Consider the following 20,610-nt stretch of genomic DNA (forward strand, 5'->3'; position numbering starts at 1 on the left):
TCTTAATTTTTTTAACTTTACCAAGAACCTTATCTATCTCTTTTTCATGAATCCTTTTCCCTTCAATAGTTTTAGACATTATGATTTAACTAAAGTGCCATTTGATTCCTAGAGATATTGTTATGCAATTATATTAATTTTTTATTCATTAATAACTACAAAGGTAAATCAGCTAATTTATCAAACACTGTATTCAGAATTAAATAACCCAATTTGGCTACTTCCAAATTCTTATTTTGAACTTTCATATCACTAATTTTTTACTATACTCCTATCTTTAAAATATTGATGTCATTATTGTGTTGAGTAATCTCCTTGTTCAAGCCCAAGTACATTGCAATTTTACCAATAATTGTCAACTGTACAAGTGAACAGTATATGTGAAGTGACTTGTACATTTCTGTTACAAATTTAGACATACTATTTACAAAATATTTGTATTAAAATTCTTTTTGGATGTGTGGCTATTTATGCAACCAACTTCCTTACTACCCTAAAGCAATATTTAAACTAAGTAAAAATAAAGCTTTCATTAATGAAATAAGCTTATAGTCCACAATTTACATATCAAAAAAGAGCATTTTGAAAGGAGCTATTAATTTATTAGAAAGGAAAGTAGAAATTATGGTAGTAGAAAATTTAATATTTATTAATATATTTGTTTGTATAGAATGTTTGCTTAATATCAACTAATTCATTGACTACTGATATAATTTGCTCTATTCTAAATATTTCACTATTAATTTTTACTAAAACTGTGAAGTAGATGTGATTATTGCCATTTAATCTAAAAAAAGTTAAGCAACTTGCTTAATGCAAACCTGATTAGGCATAGCAAACTAGGCAGCTGAATAAATGCAGTTTTTAAATATTAGTGTTACAGAGAAAGTGAAGGTGCAGAGCCAAATATTTAAAATCTCCAATTGATGATTACACAAACCTCAGTTGCATAGTTTATAAACTATCAAATAAGTCATTTTACAAAAAACCTTGTTTGCATATGACATTACCATTAGGCAGCATAAAGAGCTTCATGCCATGGAAATTAGATATTTTATATATGTATATATGTATGTATATATATATATATATATATATATATATATATACAGGGTCACTTATTAGATGAGTACACGAACAAGGAAAAGACAGCAGATGGCTAAGAAAAGAAACAAACCCATCAGTAGTGAAGAACAGTTTATACCAAATGACATCAGATTGTGAACAAAGAAGTGGTAAGGAAAACACTGCTTTGGGTTGTCTCAGATATGGAGATTCCTGTCTCTGATGATTGCACTGAAATAATGATATGCTTAGGCAACTACAGAGATGTACTACATACAGGGAATATAAAATGGAAATGCTAAAAACATCTTGTAGTGAGCATGCAATTTTTACACTCAGTCTATAAGAATTCCAAGTTTGTTGAATCTCCTCTAGTGATTGTCACAATAACATTATATAATTTCTAAAAATGTGTAGAATATCATTTGTTATTAATAGGAAGTAAGAAAATCTGGGAGCAATTTTAATGCTTTCTGTTTGAAACTAAGAAATTGTTTTTGCAGGTATGCATTTATCTTGGAAAGACAGGGGGAAGGGAATTCTATTTTCAGTAGACTGGAAAAGTATTGTACAGTCAGTTTTATAGTGTTTTAATGAATCACACAGAATTCATGGACTAAGAATTATCATAATTATGTATACACATTATATATGGGCAGCAAAACTTTTAAATTTTATTATTTTTTATCTGACCAAGCCTACTTTTAAGAGCATATTATGGACTCAAAACAAAGACTCGTGGGGGCATTTGTGGCTCTACTGCTGTGGTGTATGTCTTAACTTCTGAGTTAATAAACATTTAAAATATCCTTAAATAATAAAAATTATATGTTTTTAGTTAAAAACAAGTTACCTAAAAACTTTTTAGGAGATAAAGTTCTTTCATTTAACTACATAAAACTGAAAATTCACAAAAGGTAAGGAAACTAAAAAGCAAAATAAAGGTACCTAAAAGTTTAAATTATTTGCTATATTTTTTACACTGTAAGAACTAAGGTTTTCTTTATTAGATATAGCAGTTGGCATTATTATATTTAGCATATACAATAGCATTGTGATTATTGTTCTTTTTTAAAAATAGAGATTGCTTTCATCATTTTTTTTACTATTTTTTCCTTTATTTTATGAAGACAAAAAGTGCAAAGAAAGAAGACAAGGTGAATTTACAGTGGGAAGACCCATAAACAGAATTCTAAGAAGAAATCACCTTGCTGACACCTTAATTTTGAACTCTCAACTAAAAAACATTAATAAAAATTGTTTTCATTAATTTTAATGTGTAGAATTATTAATAAACTATGAATATTCAATAAAATTTAAATAATTATTTTATAATAATATCATCTTTAATTTAGAGGACTAAAAATCTTAAGCAGAAAAATGGGAAGTTGAAAATTTCAATTTTTCTTTTTAAAGCATATAGAGAATAAATTATTTGTTACTTAGAATTCTTTATATGCCTCAAAGAGTTTTTTAAACTAATATACTTTTTTCTAGAAAACAAATGTGTTTTATTGTTCAATCTAAAATGTGCTAGAAAGGAATGTATAAATATATTGATAATACATATATATCATAAAAATAAGCAGATGTTGCTGTTTTGAGAGAGTTCATAATATGATATAATTTATATTTAAATTCAATTCTTATTTTCGTTAAGCTATAATTTAATATTATATATTTAATTATATAAATTATATATATTTATATATAATATATATAATAAATTAATATAATTGCTATAACATAAATGCTAGTATCTTTGTAGACATGATGGCATATACTTTATAATAATTCTATAATTACACAAATATTGTAGTCTGCGTAGGTTATTTAAATAGACTAAACCACATTTAAAAAGAATAATAAATTTTGGGGCCGGGGGGTGGCGCTAGATGTAAGGTGCCTGCCTTGCCTGCGCTAGCCTTGGATGGACCGCGGTTGGATCCCCTGGTGTCTCATATGGTCCCCCAAGCCAGGAGCGACTTCTGAGTGCATAGCCAGGAGTAACCCCTGAGCGTCACTGGGTGTGGCCCAAAAACCAAAAAAAAAAAAAAAAGAATAATAAATTTTAAAAATATCTTTTCATTAATAAGAGCTAGGATAGGCTATAATTTATGACAACTAGGAATAATGCCTTCTATTAACCAAAATGATTAATAGATGAGGACATGTAGAAAACTTTTCAATATGTTTGTTTTAAAAAGTTTATGGGCTATAAAGATAAGAATATTTAGTAACTCAAGGATAATATAGGATGATTTTTAAAGCTGTAATATTACCAAGGGCTAGGTCTAAATTTTAAAATATATGAACATTAAAATATACAGATTATTTTAGTCTTGGTAATTTCAGAATCCTGCATTAAACCCTAGAGAGCAGAACATATACACTGAATTATTCCCACTTGAAAATAAATTAGTGTGTCAATTAAATAAGAATATTAGGAAAAATTGAAGCAATATAAAATATGAACATCAGACTGGGGAAAATGAATAGACAGAAGATCAAGGGGATCAAAGATGAAGAAGAGCTTGACAAATATACAGGAAGTTAGGAAAAGCTGTGCCACAGAATAAAATTAGTTCTTAACAACTAACTGTGTCAAGCCACAGAAATTTCCTGCCTAAATATGAAAAAGTTTATTGGTACTCATACATGATTTTCATGACATGATATTGGACATAAAATGAATACATAAAATTATATTGTAAGTAATTGTTTCATTTCTGTCATAGTGGTCTATTAAATATTTCTCCTACATCTATCATTATGAAAATTTTAAATTATGAGCATAAAAATTTAAAATCATCTGTTCTAGATTGTAGTAGTATTTAAATTATGCCAAGTTCTATCAAATATATTGATGAAATACAAAAAGGAGTCTGAGATATTGGAAATACTATTTGACTGGAACATAAATGCCAATACTGCTTATCAAAAAAACTGTATAATTTTACAGATATAAAGTGTTTGTTACTTAATTAGATATAAGCTGTCTAATATTTTTCTGCTCAGTCATAAAAATGCAGTTAGATCAAATGTTCAGCTACACTCTAGTGATAAAAAGATTTGTTTAATATTCTCTGAAGCTGTTCTTTATCTAAACTTATTAGGAAGAATGGGATTTAAGAAGAAAATATACTAGATTTGAGCAGTGAAAAAATCTTCCTACATAGAAGACCTGACCTCAGGATAGCATCCTAATTTAACGAAGTAATTAAAAATACCTGATTGAAGAGACTGTCCAATACTTCTGTTGTGCCTCTGAAGCTTACTGATAATGTACACCAAATAAATGTAAATTTTAAAAGATGAAGAAAATAGACACTTAAAATTTTTATTGGGGCCGGAGCGATAGCACAGCGGTAGAACATTTGCCTTGCACGTGGCTGACCCTGGATGGACCTCGGTTTGATCCGTGGCATCAATGGTTCCCCAAGACAGGAACAATTTCTGAGCGCATAGCCAAAAGTAAAAGAGTAACTCCTGAGCATCACCGGGTGTGCCCTCTTCAAAAAATACTAAAACAAAAACAAAAAAAAATTTATTAACATCTCCTACAGCAATCTGAATTCAACAATTTTTGGGAGGTGTTGGGCCACACCTAGAGAAATTCAAGGGTTACTTCTGGCTCTGTGCTCAAAAATCATTTCTTGCAGGTTCAGGAGACCATATGAGATGTGGGGATCAAACCCAGGTCTGCCACATGCAGGGCAAATGTCCTATTTACTGTGCAATATACCTCCAGCTCCTGAATTCAACTTAGATGGCCTTAAGAATTTCAGTAGCAGGATAAACTGATAGAAAAGATAACATCAAATAAGGAAAAATATTACATTAAATTATCATTAAATTATTTGTAATAACCAAATATTATAAATCTAACTAAAATTTCAACAAAGGAAATACCTCATTATATAATTTTCAGAGGACAGTTTTCAACTTACCTGTACAGTTTATTGTATTGGTGTTGACATGATTTTGATTGATATAACCAGCTATACTGGGAGTTATAATAAAATAATAATAGTAATAATAATATAATACATTATTAGATGAGAAAGCATGCATTCTATGCATATTCCAAAAAAGGAAATTTGGGCTGGAGAGATAGCATAGAGGTAAGGCGTTTGCCTTGCCTGCAGAAAGTCAGTGGTTTGAATCCCGTATCCCATATGGTCTCCCGTGCCTGTCAGCAGCGATTTCTGAGCATAGAGCCAGGAGTAACCTCTGAGCGCTGCCGGGTATGACCCCTCTAAAAAACAAAAACAAACAAAAAGGGAAATTTGAATTGCTCAAAAGAGGAAATGATGTCTTTATTTTAATTATTCCAAATTACCAAAATATAGTTAAATTCCTCAACTATATAGCTATCACTGAACTTGTCGACTTAGTTTTGTTAATTAATTCATTATAAGTGAATTAACAGATTAATCTCTGTTAAACTATATATTGGTACTGTATCTTTTGGAATAAAGCTCTCATCATTACAGATGAATTTACCTTTTTAAAAAATAAATTATTTACTTAAAACTATGTATTATCTGGTTGCTCTCAACAAATTTGTCCCAAGACCAATTCCACCATCAATGCAAAATTTCCTTTATCATTTTTGCCAGATTATCATCCATTCTCAATTCAACACCCCTTGGCAGGCAAAAAGTAATGTATTTTGTATTGCTTGTTTACAGATAAGAAGTAATGAAAAAAATCTAAGTATAGCAACAGGAAAATTTCTGATAATTATTGTATCTTGCAATGAGGTTATTAAATCACTGTGAGAAGATTTTCTCAGATCTTGGTTCCAGTTGATCTTTCTGTTAATTCTTTTGTTTCTGACATTAGATGCTTTTGAACCCACATTGATGATCTAAAATGTATTCCCACTGAAATGACAGTATTAAAAAATTGAAGTCATTGCATATGTCATTGTACCAGATCCAGAAATTTCAAGCACTCTGGCTAATATTTTTATCTTGTGGGGTATGATTTCAGCTGTGATGGCTTCTGGAACTAAAAGAAGTCAGAGGTGGATGGATGGGTGCCTGTACTTAGTCCACTAAAGTTCTGGTGATGTCAGCCAAATAACATACAAGCATACCTGGAGTTTGGGTCAGTTTGGCTTCTCTGCAGAGATCTGTAGTTAAGTAATAAAGCTGAACCATTGGTGAAATGGAGATTGTGGCTGATGGGTGCCAGTGATGTAATTTTGGGAGGGTGGAAACTTGGCCCACCTCTGTTTCTAAGACTGATAGTTTTCAGCTGGGTGGCTGGTGTATCAATAACTTTTCATGACTTGGTTTACATCTATTTTGAAAAAACAGTGAGTATATGGAAATAACTAAGTGCAGACATGGTGAGTGTACATTGGGACGACAAATGAATTCTCAGTGAAGCAAAGTACTGTTGTACTAAAATAAATGTTTAAAAAATGTAGGACTTTTAAACTTAGGTTTAAAAGGTTTAAAAGACTAAAATTATGTTATAGTATTAATTTTTACGAAATTAATTACAACAATTTTATTTTAAATAGAATGCAGAGTGCAGTTTACACTTATGGAGAGCAATGTGCTTATTTCCTGGCCTTCTATCATATACAGATTGTAAAAGAAAATGTGTAGGTTGTTTTGCCAAGCTTTTTTTCTAAGGCAAGAATTATAGACAGAATTAAAAAATAAGTAACTTCAGATGTCTCTGTGAGGTCCTTCTAAGTCTATAATTCACTCTTATCCACCATCAAGACCTAGAATAAATATATTAATATACTCTAAGTAGTTGCATCTTGACAAGGACAAAGGAAGTTAATAAACATCTATAACTGATATGCAGACAGTTCTCCAGAGCATCTTATTTGATGAAATGCTTAGTAAAAATATATTAGTTGTTATATAATTATATTATTTATATTATATATTTGATATATAATAATTAAAATATTATTTTACTTTGATTATTTTTCAAGTTATTATAATTAGCATGGACAGAGGAAAGACACATTTTTCTAACATTTAAAAATATCATGTTTTTATATTATTATATACTTTGGAAAATATCTGAGTTCAGAGCTATATAACATTTTTTTACTTGTTTTTGTTCTAAAAGTATTTTCTCTTGGTGTGACTTAAATGATTTTTCTTGAATTTTTTTGATTACCTTCCAAGCTGAAAGCAGTATTTTCTAATGAATCACTATTTCAAACACAGAACATTTATGAAAAGGGAGAGGTAAAATATAATTGGATAACATTCCTTTAGGCTTTATAATTTTGAATTTACTTTTTTCCTCAAATGAGTTAAGTTGACATACGGGAAAGATATTTTTGAAACAATTTATAAAATAAAAGCATTTCTGAGTGATGCTTTTAGTTATTTAGAAGTATTTACTGCTAATGGAAAAATCTTTCAGTCTTGTTTACTGAGTCCTTAGTTTATTTGATGAGGCATAAAAACCTTAAAAGTTAGAAAGAAAATTTTTATGGTTTACCATCTAAATAGGACATAACATTATTGATGAATATTTCCTTTATGGCAGTAACTGACTTAAGTACTTGGCAAACACTAAAGTACTTAACCATTATAACAACCCAAACAAGCAACTTTTCTTAGTCATTTTTAAAAATAAAGTGATATAGCTAGGTTGAATAACTTGCCAAAAATTATCAATAAAATAAATAGGAAAACCTGAAAATTATTGCAGGAATTTAAATCAGCTGATAAATACCATCATCTTACCATTCTAAAGTGGAAACAAAGTAATTGGAATCAAGTGATGACCATAAAAATATCCACTACTATTAATAATGCCTAAGTTGAAAAACCATCTCATTAAGTTTATAAGATGTTTTAGACTCTATTCAAATAACTTGGAATTGAGTAGCACGAGTAAAGCAGAAAGGATCCTTGTTTTGCATGAAGCTGACCAGAGTTAAATCTCTATTATCCAATATGGTTCACTCGGCACTACTACTACATTCCTGAGTGGAGAGCCCAAAGTAATCCCTGAGCATCACTGACGATGGCCCCAAACAAACCAAAAAAAAAAAAAAAAAAGCCCCAGAAGCATAGCTTCTATATGATGCAGCAATTTCACACCGGGTAATATGTCCTAAATGGTCCAAAAACTCAATTTAGAAAGACATTGTTAGGGTCTGGAGTCAAATAACGAGACCACACAATTGAAATAAATCAAAACAAAGCTTTATTCATTTACTAACAAGGTACAAACTGATTGATTAGTACTACTTCTAGCAGGAGGTGACTCTACCCAGGGATCACAAGCCTGATTATATAAAACTAAAGCAGGAAGTCTTTACCTTTAAGTTGATTATCTGTAGTCTAGGGTTTTTCTAGGGTGTTCCCGTATGTCCTTTTATGGCTACATTTCTAGGGTGGTAAATTGTGGTTTATAGGACCTGAGTCTGCATTATTATTGTTGGGATAAATTTAGCCCTTACATGAAATTTAGTCTTGCTAGCCTTAAATGGAAATTTAACTTTAGGTTGACAAAATGGAATTCCTTCTGCTCCAGGCTTCACAGACATGTGCATTCCTATGTTCATTGTAGCACTATTCACAATAGCCACAAATGGAAATCTAAGTGTTCAGAAGGAGATATATGAATAAAGAAATTGTGGTACATATACACAATTAATTACAATTAAAATCTAAGAAATGAAATCATGAAATTATTTGCTGTGTGGAAGGAGCCAGAGATTATTATTCTGAGTAAAAGCATTCAGGAGAGAAACAACACAGAAGAGCATTCTCATATGTAGTATATGAAGGAACCGAATAAGGAAATGACAAATGCCCAAAAGTAACAAAAATTTAGAACTTTATCTTTAGAAAGAAGTTTATCACAGGGATGAAACCATGGGACAATGGTAAAAGGAAGTGGACATCTGAATGTAAGCTGTGGTGCTGGAATAATTTGTTTATGAAATCCTACTTATAAATTGTGTAAACCAAGATACCCATAATTAATTAAAAATTTAAGCTAAATAAGGCTGCTATTATTTTAATCTCCAACTATATATACCTTAAAATTCCCTTTCTTGGTTGATATTATCATTAATGCTTTCCAGAAATAATTGTTTGAAAAATGTCATTGAAAAGAATTGAATGTATACACTTTAAAGGCAATAAGCTTAAAAACATCATGGAACTAGGTGAGAGCATAAACAAAATATAAATTTCCTGTATTTGCCTCTTATTTCTGTGAAAAATAGTAGAAATTTAGTAGCTTGAAACATTGCACTTTTATTATCTTACAGTTCTGTAGTTTTTACACCTAAAATTAAGGTTTGAAAGAATTTTATTCTTGGATGATCTAGGAAAGAGTACATATCCCACAGTAAAGACTCACTCTCTGTAATCTAACATCGAGAGAATGGGTATGAAGCAGAATTAATAAACTAAGATATTCGTGGTAGAAACACAGAAATGGGGAAGGTGGGGCTTTTCAGTCTCATACTAGGGCGCCAAACCAACCCCTCTTTATTGACCAACTCACTTCACAACTGGGAGTGGGAGGGTCCAGTGACAGACAAAAGTACCTCTCTCAAGCTAATTCAGTCTAGGTGAACCTTTTAGATATTAAAACAGGTGTATTAAGAAGAAGGAGGATATCGAGAAAAGCCTTTGTTTTGGGTATTATCCCAAATGTACCCTTTTTAGCTTCTACTAAAACACCTTTGTTACTTGTCTCATGAGCAAAAAGTTTCCTTCATCTTCCCAACTGCTTCTTTTATCATCCCATCTTCTCCTTTATTCTTCTTGCTTTGCTTTTATAAGGATATTTGCAATTATAAAACATTTTGAACTCATTTAGACTATTCAGAATAATCTCTCTTTCTCAAAAGCTTTAATTTAAAAACACCTAACAGATGTTGAAAAAAACCAGGAACCATATTAACTGGTTCCTGAGATTCCATTTGGAAGTCCATAATGTTAAATCTCACCCAATTCACCACTAAGAAGGACTAAATAAAAATGAAAAAATATATTGCTATTCACATAGTTACAACGCTTCACTTAAGCAAATCTTTATTATCAGACATTTATTGTCTCCTGCTCTACATTCGTCAGTGCATGGCTTATTTTTCAATTATATTTATTGTTAAAATCCTCCTCATTCCAAATCTTTCTCAGAGCAATATTTCTTTTTTTTTCTTTGAAAATATTTTTTATCTTTATTTAAACACCGTGATTACAAACATGATTATAGTTGTATGATTACAATCATGTAAGGAACACCCCCCTTCACCGGTGCAACATTCCCACCACCAATTTTCCAGATCTCCCTCCTCCCCACCCCCCTACACCTGTACTAGAGACAGGCTTTCTACTTCCCTCATTCATTCACATTGTTATGATAGTTTTCAGTGTAGTCATCTCTGCAACTGCACTCATCACTCTATGTGATGAGCTGCATGTCCTGAGCTGCACCTACCAGCCCTCATCTCTCTTGTCTCTGAGATACTGTTAAAAATGTCCTTCATTTTTCTTAAAGCCCATAGATGAGTGAAACCATTCTGCGTCTTACTCTCTCCCTCTGACTTACTTCACTCAGCATAATAGATTCCATGTACATCCATGTATAGGAAAATTTTATGACTTCATCTCTCCTGATGGCTGCATAGTATTCCATTGTGTATATGTACCACAGTTTCTTCAGCCACTCATCTGTTGAAGGGCATCTTGGTTGTTTCCAGAGTCTGGCTATTGTAAATAGCGCTGCAATGAATATAGGAGTAAGGAAGGGATTTTTGTATTGTATTTTTGTGTTCCTTGGGTATATTCCTAGGAGTGGTATAGCTGGATCGTATGGAAGCTCAATTTCCAGTTTGTGAAGGAATCTCCATATCGCTTTCCATAAAGGTTGTACTAGACGGCATTCCCACCAGTAGTGAAAAAGAGTTCCTTTCTCTCCACATCCCCCGCCAGCACTGCTTTTTTTCTTTTTGTGTGATGTGTGCCAATCTCAGTGGCGTGAGGTGGTATCTCATAGTAGTTTTGATTTGCATCTCCCTGACGATTAGTGATGTTGAACATCTTTTCATGTGCCTTTTGGCCATTTGCCTTTCTTCTTTTTCAAAGTGTCTGTTCATTTCTTCTCCCCATTTTTTGATGGGGTTAGTTGTTTTTTTCTTGTATAGTTCTGTGAGTACCTTGTAAATTTTGGATATTAGCCCTTTATCTGATGAGTATTGGGTGAATAATTTCTCCCACTCAGTGGGTGGCCTTTGTATTCTGGGCACTATTTCCTTTGAGATGCAGAAGCTTCTCAGCTTAATATAGTCCCATCTGTTTATCTCTGCTTCCACTTGCTTGGAAAGAGCAATATTTCTTAATCCATTCATCTGTCAATGTATATGTTGTTTTTATATATTTGCTACAGTAAATAATAGCCTAATAATGATCAGGATGAAAGTATTTCTTCTGGATAATTATTTAGAATGTTTAAATAAAATTTGGAAATAAAAATAAATAAGAATGTACAGGTGAGAATTTGTAATTTTGGATTTAATATGGAGGTTTTATTTTTAAATATTTAAAAAAATTCCATATTTCTTTTTTATGTGTGTGTGTGTGGTTTTTGGGTCACACCCGGCAGTGCTCAGGGGTTATTCCTGGCTCCTGGCTCAGAAATTGCTCCTGGCAGGCACGGGGGACCATATGGGACGCCGGGATTCGAGCCAATGACCTCCTGCATGAATGGCAAACGCCTTACCTTTATGCTATCTCTCTGGCCCCAAAATTTCCATATTTCTAATAGTGCTCACACTAATTTACATTGCCACCAAAAGAGCACACAAATAGCCTTTCTCCACAGTCACAATCATTTTATTTCATTATAACTGGTGTAAGATGACATTTTATTGTAATTTTGATTTGCATTTCTCTGATTATTCATAATTTTGTGCAATTTTTATGTGGCTATTGTATTTCTTTTAGAAAAAATATTTTAAGTGAAATTTTTTGTGGGGGCACATCCTGTGACCCTCAAAGGTTAATCCTGGTTATGCATTCCGAAATTGCTCCTGGCTCCGGGGACCATCTGGGATGCCAGGGATCAAACCAAGTTCCTTCCTGGATCGGCTTCGTGCAAAGCAAATGCCCTACACCTGTGCTATCATTCCGGCCCCTGAGTAAAATATTTTTATACATGTTACTTTATTTAAAGACTATATAGTTGATCTTAATATCATTCTTTTCCAGGTAAGTGGAAGCAAAACTATTATAAAAAAGAAAAGAAAAGAAAGAAAAAAAGAATACAGCAAGAAGAAAATTTGTGAAAATTATTGTATCTCGCAATGAGGTCATTAAATCATTGTCAGATATGGGGCAGGGGTTGAGTCACATCTGGCAGTGCTCAGGGGCTACTCCTGGCAGTATGCTCAGAAATCGCCCACTGCAGGCTAGAGGAACCATATGGGATGCCGGGATTTGAATCACTGTCCTTCTGCATGCAAGGCAAATGCCCTACTGCTTTATATCGCTCAGGCCCCAATTGTCAGATTTTTTAAGCTCTTCCTTCTAGCTATTTTTTCTGTTAATTCTTTTATTTCTAAACATTATGGTGACTTCAAATACATGTTAGCAAATAAATGGTGTGTTTCTACTGAGATGACAGTAGTAAAAATTTAAGAGCATTAGAAAAGTCCAGGGATTTCAAGCACAGTGACTGATATTATGGCTTTCATGGTGTGTTTTTCAGCTGCCAAGCCTTTGGGGTACAAGAAAGTGGAGTAAGTGGTGGGGAGGTGCTGCACTTAATGCAAATAAAAAAAAAAAGTTTTGAATATGTCAGTCTAAAGACCAGCATACCTGGGATTTTGGTCAGATTAGAACCTCTGCAGAGTGCCATTGTTGAATGGTGAAGCAGGGCTATTGGCGAAGCAGCAAATGTAGACGGTGGCTTCAGCAGGGTGGGAACTTGGCCCACCTCTCCTCCCTAGAACCAGCTTGCAGCTGCATGGCCAATGTACTCAGCAATTTTCTCTGCTTGATTTACATCTCTTTCAAGAACAGATTCAGTTTTATGGAGCAGGTAGACTAGACATGGTGACTGTATTGGGGGCATGGTTTCAGCTGCTACAGCCCTTTATTTTATTTTTTTGTTTTGTTTTGTTTTGTTTTGTTTGAAGTCACACCCGGCAGCGTTCAGGGGTTACTCCTGGCACTGTGCTCAGAAATTGCTCTTGGCAGGAACGGGGACAATATGGGATGAGAGGATTCCAACCACTGTTTGTCCTGAATCAGCTGCATGCGAGGCAAATACCCTACCATTGTGCTATCTCTCCAGTCCAGGCCCTTTGTTTTTGTTTTTTTTTTGTATTTTGTTTTTTTGTTTGTTTGTTTGTTTGTTTGTTTGTTTTTTGGGGGGGCCACACCCGGCATTGCTCAGGGGTTACTCCTAGCTGTCTGCTCAGAAATAGCTCCTGGCAGGCGCGGGGGACCATTTGGGACACCGGTATTCGAACCACCTTTGGTCCTGGATTGGCTGCTTGCAAGGCAAACGCCGCTGTGCTCTCTCTCCAGGCCCGGCCCTTTGTTTTTAATCTTCTTGTTTGTATGTTTGTTTTGTCTACATCTAGCAATATACAGGGATTACTCCTGGATTTGCACTCAGTAATTATTCCTGTTGGTGTTCAGGGTACCATATGGGATACCAGGGATCATATCTATGTTGGAGCATGTAAGTGAGATGCCCTCCCTGCAAAACTATAGCTCTGTCCCCTTAATTTTATTTTATTTTAGTCTTATTTATTTTCTGTTTAGTTGTATAATTTTCAAATACATGCTTTTTTCAATGTTTTTCATCCTATTATTTGGATAGCTTTTGCATTCAGGAGACTATTTCTTTTATTTTTTTTTTGAAACATACATGCAGCAATTAGGGATTATTACTATTTATGAGTTTAGGAATTGTTATGTGCTGGACTTGATGGACCATATGTAGTACTGAGATTTAAATTATTGCATGTAGGGCAAGAACTCTACCTGCTATATTATCTCTCTAACCTTCAGTTGATTGTTTCTTTACCTGTACAGAAACATTTAAGTTTGATATATTTCTTCTTGTTTGTTTCTGGTTTAAATTTACATATACTATAACATAAATGGACTCACAACTAATTATTTTAAGTTTTTCTTTGTTATTTTTTTAAATATTACTTATTGCATCTCTGTCAGTATTGAAATTTCTCAAAATTAATGTTAAGAAATATTTTCCTTATATTATTTCTTATTAATTTCACATGGTGACTATAGTTTTTCAAGTTAATATTTGTGAAAGGTTTCTGAATATATTTTATTGCGATTTTTTGTATATGAATATCCAACTAAAATCATTTAAATATGACAGGTAAATTAGTTATTACTAAATATTGATTAAGAAACCTGAAATTAATGTTTTTATTTTCAGTGTTATACTTGTTATTTTATTTGCTTCTTTGGGGGCCACCTGGAGTTGCTCAGGGCTTACTGACTGCTCAGGGACCACATCTCGTGGAGCTCTAGGATTGAACATGGGATAAAAATATGAGCAATGTGGGGCCGGAGAGATAGCATGGAGGTAAGGCGTTTGCCTCTCATGCAGAAGGTCATCGGTTCGAATCCCGGCGTCCCATATGGTCACCCGAGCCTGCCAGGAGCAACTTCTGAGCGTGGAGCCAGGAGTAACCCCTGAGCACTGCCGGGTGAGACCCAAAAACAAAAACAAAAAAAAAAAAGAGCAATGCAAATATGTTCTCTATCCCTCCAGCCTTTAAAATATGAGTATTTTGTGATATGTAGCACTCCATGTATTGTGTTATTTTCCAAAACAAAAAATTAGCACTAGTTATCAAGCATTCATATATTTAACGATTCTGTAGCAGTCTTTCTAACATATTACGCTTAAACAAAACCCTAAACAACCAATTCTAAAGCTACCAAGACACAGTAGGCTTTAGGGGGGAAATAAACAAATTATAGAGGAGTAACACAATTTTTCAGAGCAAGTTGACATTCAGAATTCTACACTCTAGACTAATTACATTTTATTGAGATTCTGTATAAATTTCCAGTCATGAGTCGTATGAGCAGCATTTTAAAGAATGCTATTCTGCTCTTACAAATTGAACTCAATATTTTGTCTAAAAATAGAATTAAGCAGAGTGGGCATACACTTTTAGAAAAATAGTATATATCTCTGTCACTTTGTCTATTATTTTTTTAAATTTTAACATAAGCCATCAATCTTATTTTGACCCAGGGGTGGAAGAATGAAATAATGTTGATGATGAGAGAGTAATTATAAAGCAATTTTAATTTTAGCATGAAGTAGGCATATTTAACATCAGATAATTTACCTATTTTAGAGTAGCAGTTCTCACCTGTTTATAGGAGCTACTACTCTGCAGGACACCATAGCTTGGAGCTCAATTAAGCTCAAATTATAAAGTCAAACTGCATCTGTTCCCATTGTGAATAATCTGCTAAGATAAAAAAAATAAGTTAAAATTTTATATGATAAAATTTGTTTTAGATTTTTTATTAATAATTCAATGGCTTAGAAGACTTTTTGGAGAAAAAATATGCCTTATTTACTATATATACCAAGAATGTAGTCATAACTGTGCTCTATTTATTTTTCTGTTTCCTTGCTTTTCAAAGATATTGGTTGCAGTGATAAAAGCAAAAGTTGTCAGAAAACATGACTTTTGGAGCTTCTATGAATATTTGAGTTTTTAAGAAGATATGGGAAAGGGAAATGTACTTTAATTAAAAGCAGGGATAGAGTTGGAGAGGTGGTACAAGCTGTAGGGTGTTTGCCTTGCTATGCTCTAACCTAGGGTAGACTGTGGTTCAATCCCCTGGCATCTCATATGGGCCCCCAAGCCAGGAGCGATTTCTGAGCACATAGGCAGGAGTAAACACTGAGCCTCACCGGGTGTGGCCAAAAAAAAACAAATAAGAAAAAAGAAGAGCAGGGTTAAGTAAAGTGAAGAAGAGAAAGGGAGGTAGAAGCAAGTAAGTGTCTGGAAATAATTAACAGTTCTCAGCAAGCATTTATAATTTTAATGAATTTTAATGTGTCTACAAGGTGAGTCCCTGTTCCTCACTCTCTTGAATACTTACAGCAGGGGTCTCAAACTCAAGTTCAATGTGGAGAATAACTTTTCAAGCAAATATGTGCTCTCAAAAAGGCAAATGGTGTGCTTGATCATTCGGGAAAGATTAGGGAAGCTGGGGGGCAATTCTCTCAAAAATAGCCCATGCATGTCTGCTTTTACACTAATCTCCCTGAACTTAGCTTTGATATCAGAGTTGCATTGCAGGTCAATGAGCTCCATTTGAAGCACAGGAGGGGCATCTTGCACATCAAAGGAAAAGGGGTCCACAAAAATTTGGAAAATGGCTCTGTGCTTTTTGAAGTGTGCATATTGTGATCAAATTCATTCTCTAGCTTAAAAATAGCATCAACATATTTCTCACCACTGAATGGTATACCTGCATCCACAAGTTTCTTGCATGCTGGGAAATGGCAAAGGTTTTTCTGAGAGAGCTGGGATTTCCATAACACAAGTTTTGTGGAAAATCCTCTCACGTTGACATAGGCAGCACTGATAAGCTGCCCCAGGCCTTGTAACATCTTGTTTAGTACATTCAGCTCATGTGTGATGTCAACAAGAAAAGCTAAGTCCATGAGCCATTTGTGGTCACTCAACTCATAAACAGCATTCCCATCCTTCTCCATGAAGGCTTTCACTTCTCTCAACTCAAAAAATCTTTTCAGGACATTTCCCCTGCTGAGTCAGTGTACCTCGGTGAAATAGAACACACCTCCATATTCTGACTGCATTTCCTTTAAAAAAAGCATGAAACCTCCTGTGCTTTAAGTCCCTGGATCTGATTCGGTTGATGCATTTCACAACAACAGACATCACATTGTCACACGGCAGGCATTTACTGCAAAGGGCCTGCTGATGACTAATGCAGTGAAGAGCATTGGCCTTCTCTACACCCTCCTCTTCAAGTTTTTTTTTTTTTTTGAACAAGTGCCACCAGTCCATTTTTCCTCCCTGTCATAGATGGTGCTCCATTGGTGATTATTCCAACAAACCTCTTCCATGGCAAGCCTGCATTCTCAATGGCATCACACAGATGCCAAAATATCTCATTAGTGGTGGTCTGGCCATGCAGTGGAATTATTGTGAGCAGCTCCTCTGTCAATTCAAAATTGCAATCAACACCACAGATATAAATTGTGAGCTGCGCAGTGTCTGTTAGATCTGTGCCCTCGTCAAGAGTAACTGAGTATGCATCAAAACATTTGGCTTTCACATACAGTTGATAATAAATGTCACTTGACATGTCAGAAATGCGCTCTGCCACAGTGTTGGCAGAAAGGCTGATTTTGCTAAACTGACCTTTCTTTTCCAGACAGATAATAATAGTTGCAGTCTGTAACATGCATTTTTTAACAAACTCTCCTCTGTGAATGGTTTCCTTGCCTTAGCAATCATCTCACTAACCATGTAACTAGCTTCGACTGATGCAACATTCTCTTTGGTTGCTTTCTTGAAATCTTGTTGCCTCATTAGACATGCTTTAAGACTGGCAGCCCGCTTGGCTCTCTCATTTCCTTGATCGTTTGCAAATTCCTCAGCATGTTTAGTTGAATAATGGTGTTTCAAGTTGTATTCCTTGTTCACTACAACTTTCTCTGAGCAAATAAGACATGTGGGGATGCCCTTGTGCTCAACAAAGAAATACTGCGTCTCCCACTTTTCCCGAAATTGTTTTTGCTCATCATTAATCTATCTCTTCACTGCAGATTTTGATGAAGTCATCATTAAGGTATGACAAAATCTAATTATGTAATAAACTTCTCTCCCTTCTCTCCCTTAGGCCTCCGATAATGCAAGGGACAGCAGCAGGAGCAGCGGAAATGACGTCTGCGCTAGGCGCAAAGTATTCACGATTATTTGCTTTCTGAATATTTGCAATAAAAAATCGCATTAGTAAGAAAAAAAACATTGCAAAAAATAGCATTAAACATTTGTATACCCCGAACGAAACTGCTCGGGGTATGCGAATGTTTAATGCGATTTTTTTTACTAATGCAATTTTTATTGCGATTATTCGGTAAGCCAATAATGCGAATACTGAGATATTTGAAGGCCAGCCGCGGGCTGCGAGTTTGAGACCCCTGCCATATTGTCTCCCAAGCCAGGGGATATTTGTGAGCTCATAGCCAGGAATAACCCCTGAGCATCACGGGAGTGGCCCAAAAACTGGAAAAAAAAAGTTATCTTCTTCAACAAATGTTGCTGGAAAACCTGGGCAATTATGTGAAAGAAACTAAAACTCAGCCCTTATCTTACACTTTACAAGGCTCAGAGAACCCTGTTTTTACTTTCTTTTCCATACCAAGAACATACTCAATTTTTATTCACATGCGTAGGAGTGGACCTGGACTCTATTCCGATGGTCGGGAAACATTGATTTGTATCACCACATAACATATTGTTAGTATTATTCTCATATTGTAATCTATCCACAATTCTCAGTTACTTCTAGATTCCCTCATGCCACATCAAATGCAGTTAAAATCTGAATAGAAAAATAACAAAATTTTAAATTCTTAAGAATTATACATAATATACTTAATTTAATTTTTCAACAATTCATTTTTCTCAAATTCTTTCCTAACCTCAAACTTTAGTATAAAGTTTTATAATGGAAATTAACCCAATAAATATATATCAAGGGAAGAAAAATTAATTTGTGTCTGGAAGTTGGTTCAGTGACTAAAGCACATATTTTGTAAACATGTGTCAATGAATCCAAGTTTAAGTGCTGCCCACATGCTGCAATTATTTGCTACTGTCTGGGTACTTCCCACAATGCACTTGTAACAGAGTGCTCTCTGGAAAAACTAGTTATTATACAAGAAAAACAATCAAGTATGATGACCACTGATCATCACAACATCAATAGCATCAAAAAAGAAGAGAAGGAAGAAAAAGTGATATTAAATTATTTCATTTTTCAATTCATCCACAGTCACACAGTGAATATAATTTAGTTCTAGAAATATATATGGTATAGCAATGGGAAACTTAATATATTATGTTTGAATACCCTAGCTTAAAGGAAAAATACTTAAAAATTACTTCAGATATATAATATTTAGATTTCACTGAGGAGAAAACTCATTCACATTACATTGTTGAGCTTGCAAGGCAGACACCTTACCTCTAGCACCACCTCACCAGCCCCGACAATATACTTCAAGGGTAGAGAAACCCTGTATTTCTTAGACCAAGGGAATTCCTTTTCGAATGACTGCAATATTTACTGCGCTTGTGCAGGAGGGAAGAAAAAAAGACAAAAAGCACAAAACAATTTTTTAAATTTATTTATCTAGTTTTTATCGATTTCTTTGTTTTGGTGTGGTTATTGAAGTTGTTGTCTCCATTTATATTTTTTTCTTCTTTTCTTTTCTTCCTTTATGTGCTCTGCCATGTTTTTTTTTTTTTTTTTATCTCAAGACCATGGCTTTTATGTGGTGCTTATCTTTATTGTTAGAGTGCTCACTGGATATTTTATTTGACACTTCTTTTTGTACTGTTGTGGTGTTTCACCTTCTTTTTCCCCTTCGTCTCTCAAACCTAGGATGAGAGCCTCTAAGGACTCTGCCCATTTTCGGGGTATTTGATTTTTCCCCAGTTTATTACATTTCTCTTCTTCAAACAAAACCACATAATTTGAACTATCTAGTCCTGCCTCCCAGTTAGAGGGGGAAATAAGAGAGGCACCAAGACCAAACAAGTGTAAGAACACTAAGTAGTAAGCTAGGCACAGAGGGACCACCTATTCTAGCAGCCCTGGGGTGAGGGAAGAGGTGGGATGGGAATAGAGGTGGAGGGAGGACAATTCGGTGATGGGAATTCCCCTGATTTTATGTTAATATGTACCTAAAATATTATTGTCAATGATATGTAAGCCACTATGATTAAAATAAAAATTATATTAAAAATTTAGTTTTATAATATATTTCTAAAAATTGTCATCTTAACATTTTAAAAGCATATATGATTCAATTCAGTTCTAATCAAATATTGTCTTATTATTAATTCCATATTCACTATCTCCTCTTATTCCCAAATTTGAGATTATATAGGAGAGTAAAACAAATAAATAAAACTTTCAACAAATACATGGGTTTAATTTCCTACTTATTTATTTATTATTTACTTAAATTTACTTAACCTGATACAAAAGCTATCTTTATTGATAAAATATTTAATCTCCTTGACAAATTTGTGAGTTTGTAGATGCTCTTAATCAGGCAAATTGTATCCCTGATCTTTAAGCCATATATTAAATTATGTTCTATTAATTGTTTGCAAATACTGCAAATGCTAACATTGATGAGTTGTTTTGAGATCAGTAACAGAAGCGAATGATGGGCATTTGGGGATTAATTGATTATTCTCTGTTTTAAATGCTGGCCAGTCATTAGTACCCTTAGTGTCTTTGGTTGTAG

The sequence above is a fragment of the Suncus etruscus genome, chromosome 12 (assembly GCF_024139225.1).
Source record: "Suncus etruscus isolate mSunEtr1 chromosome 12, mSunEtr1.pri.cur, whole genome shotgun sequence".
Classification (NCBI taxonomy): domain Eukaryota; kingdom Metazoa; phylum Chordata; class Mammalia; order Eulipotyphla; family Soricidae; genus Suncus; species Suncus etruscus.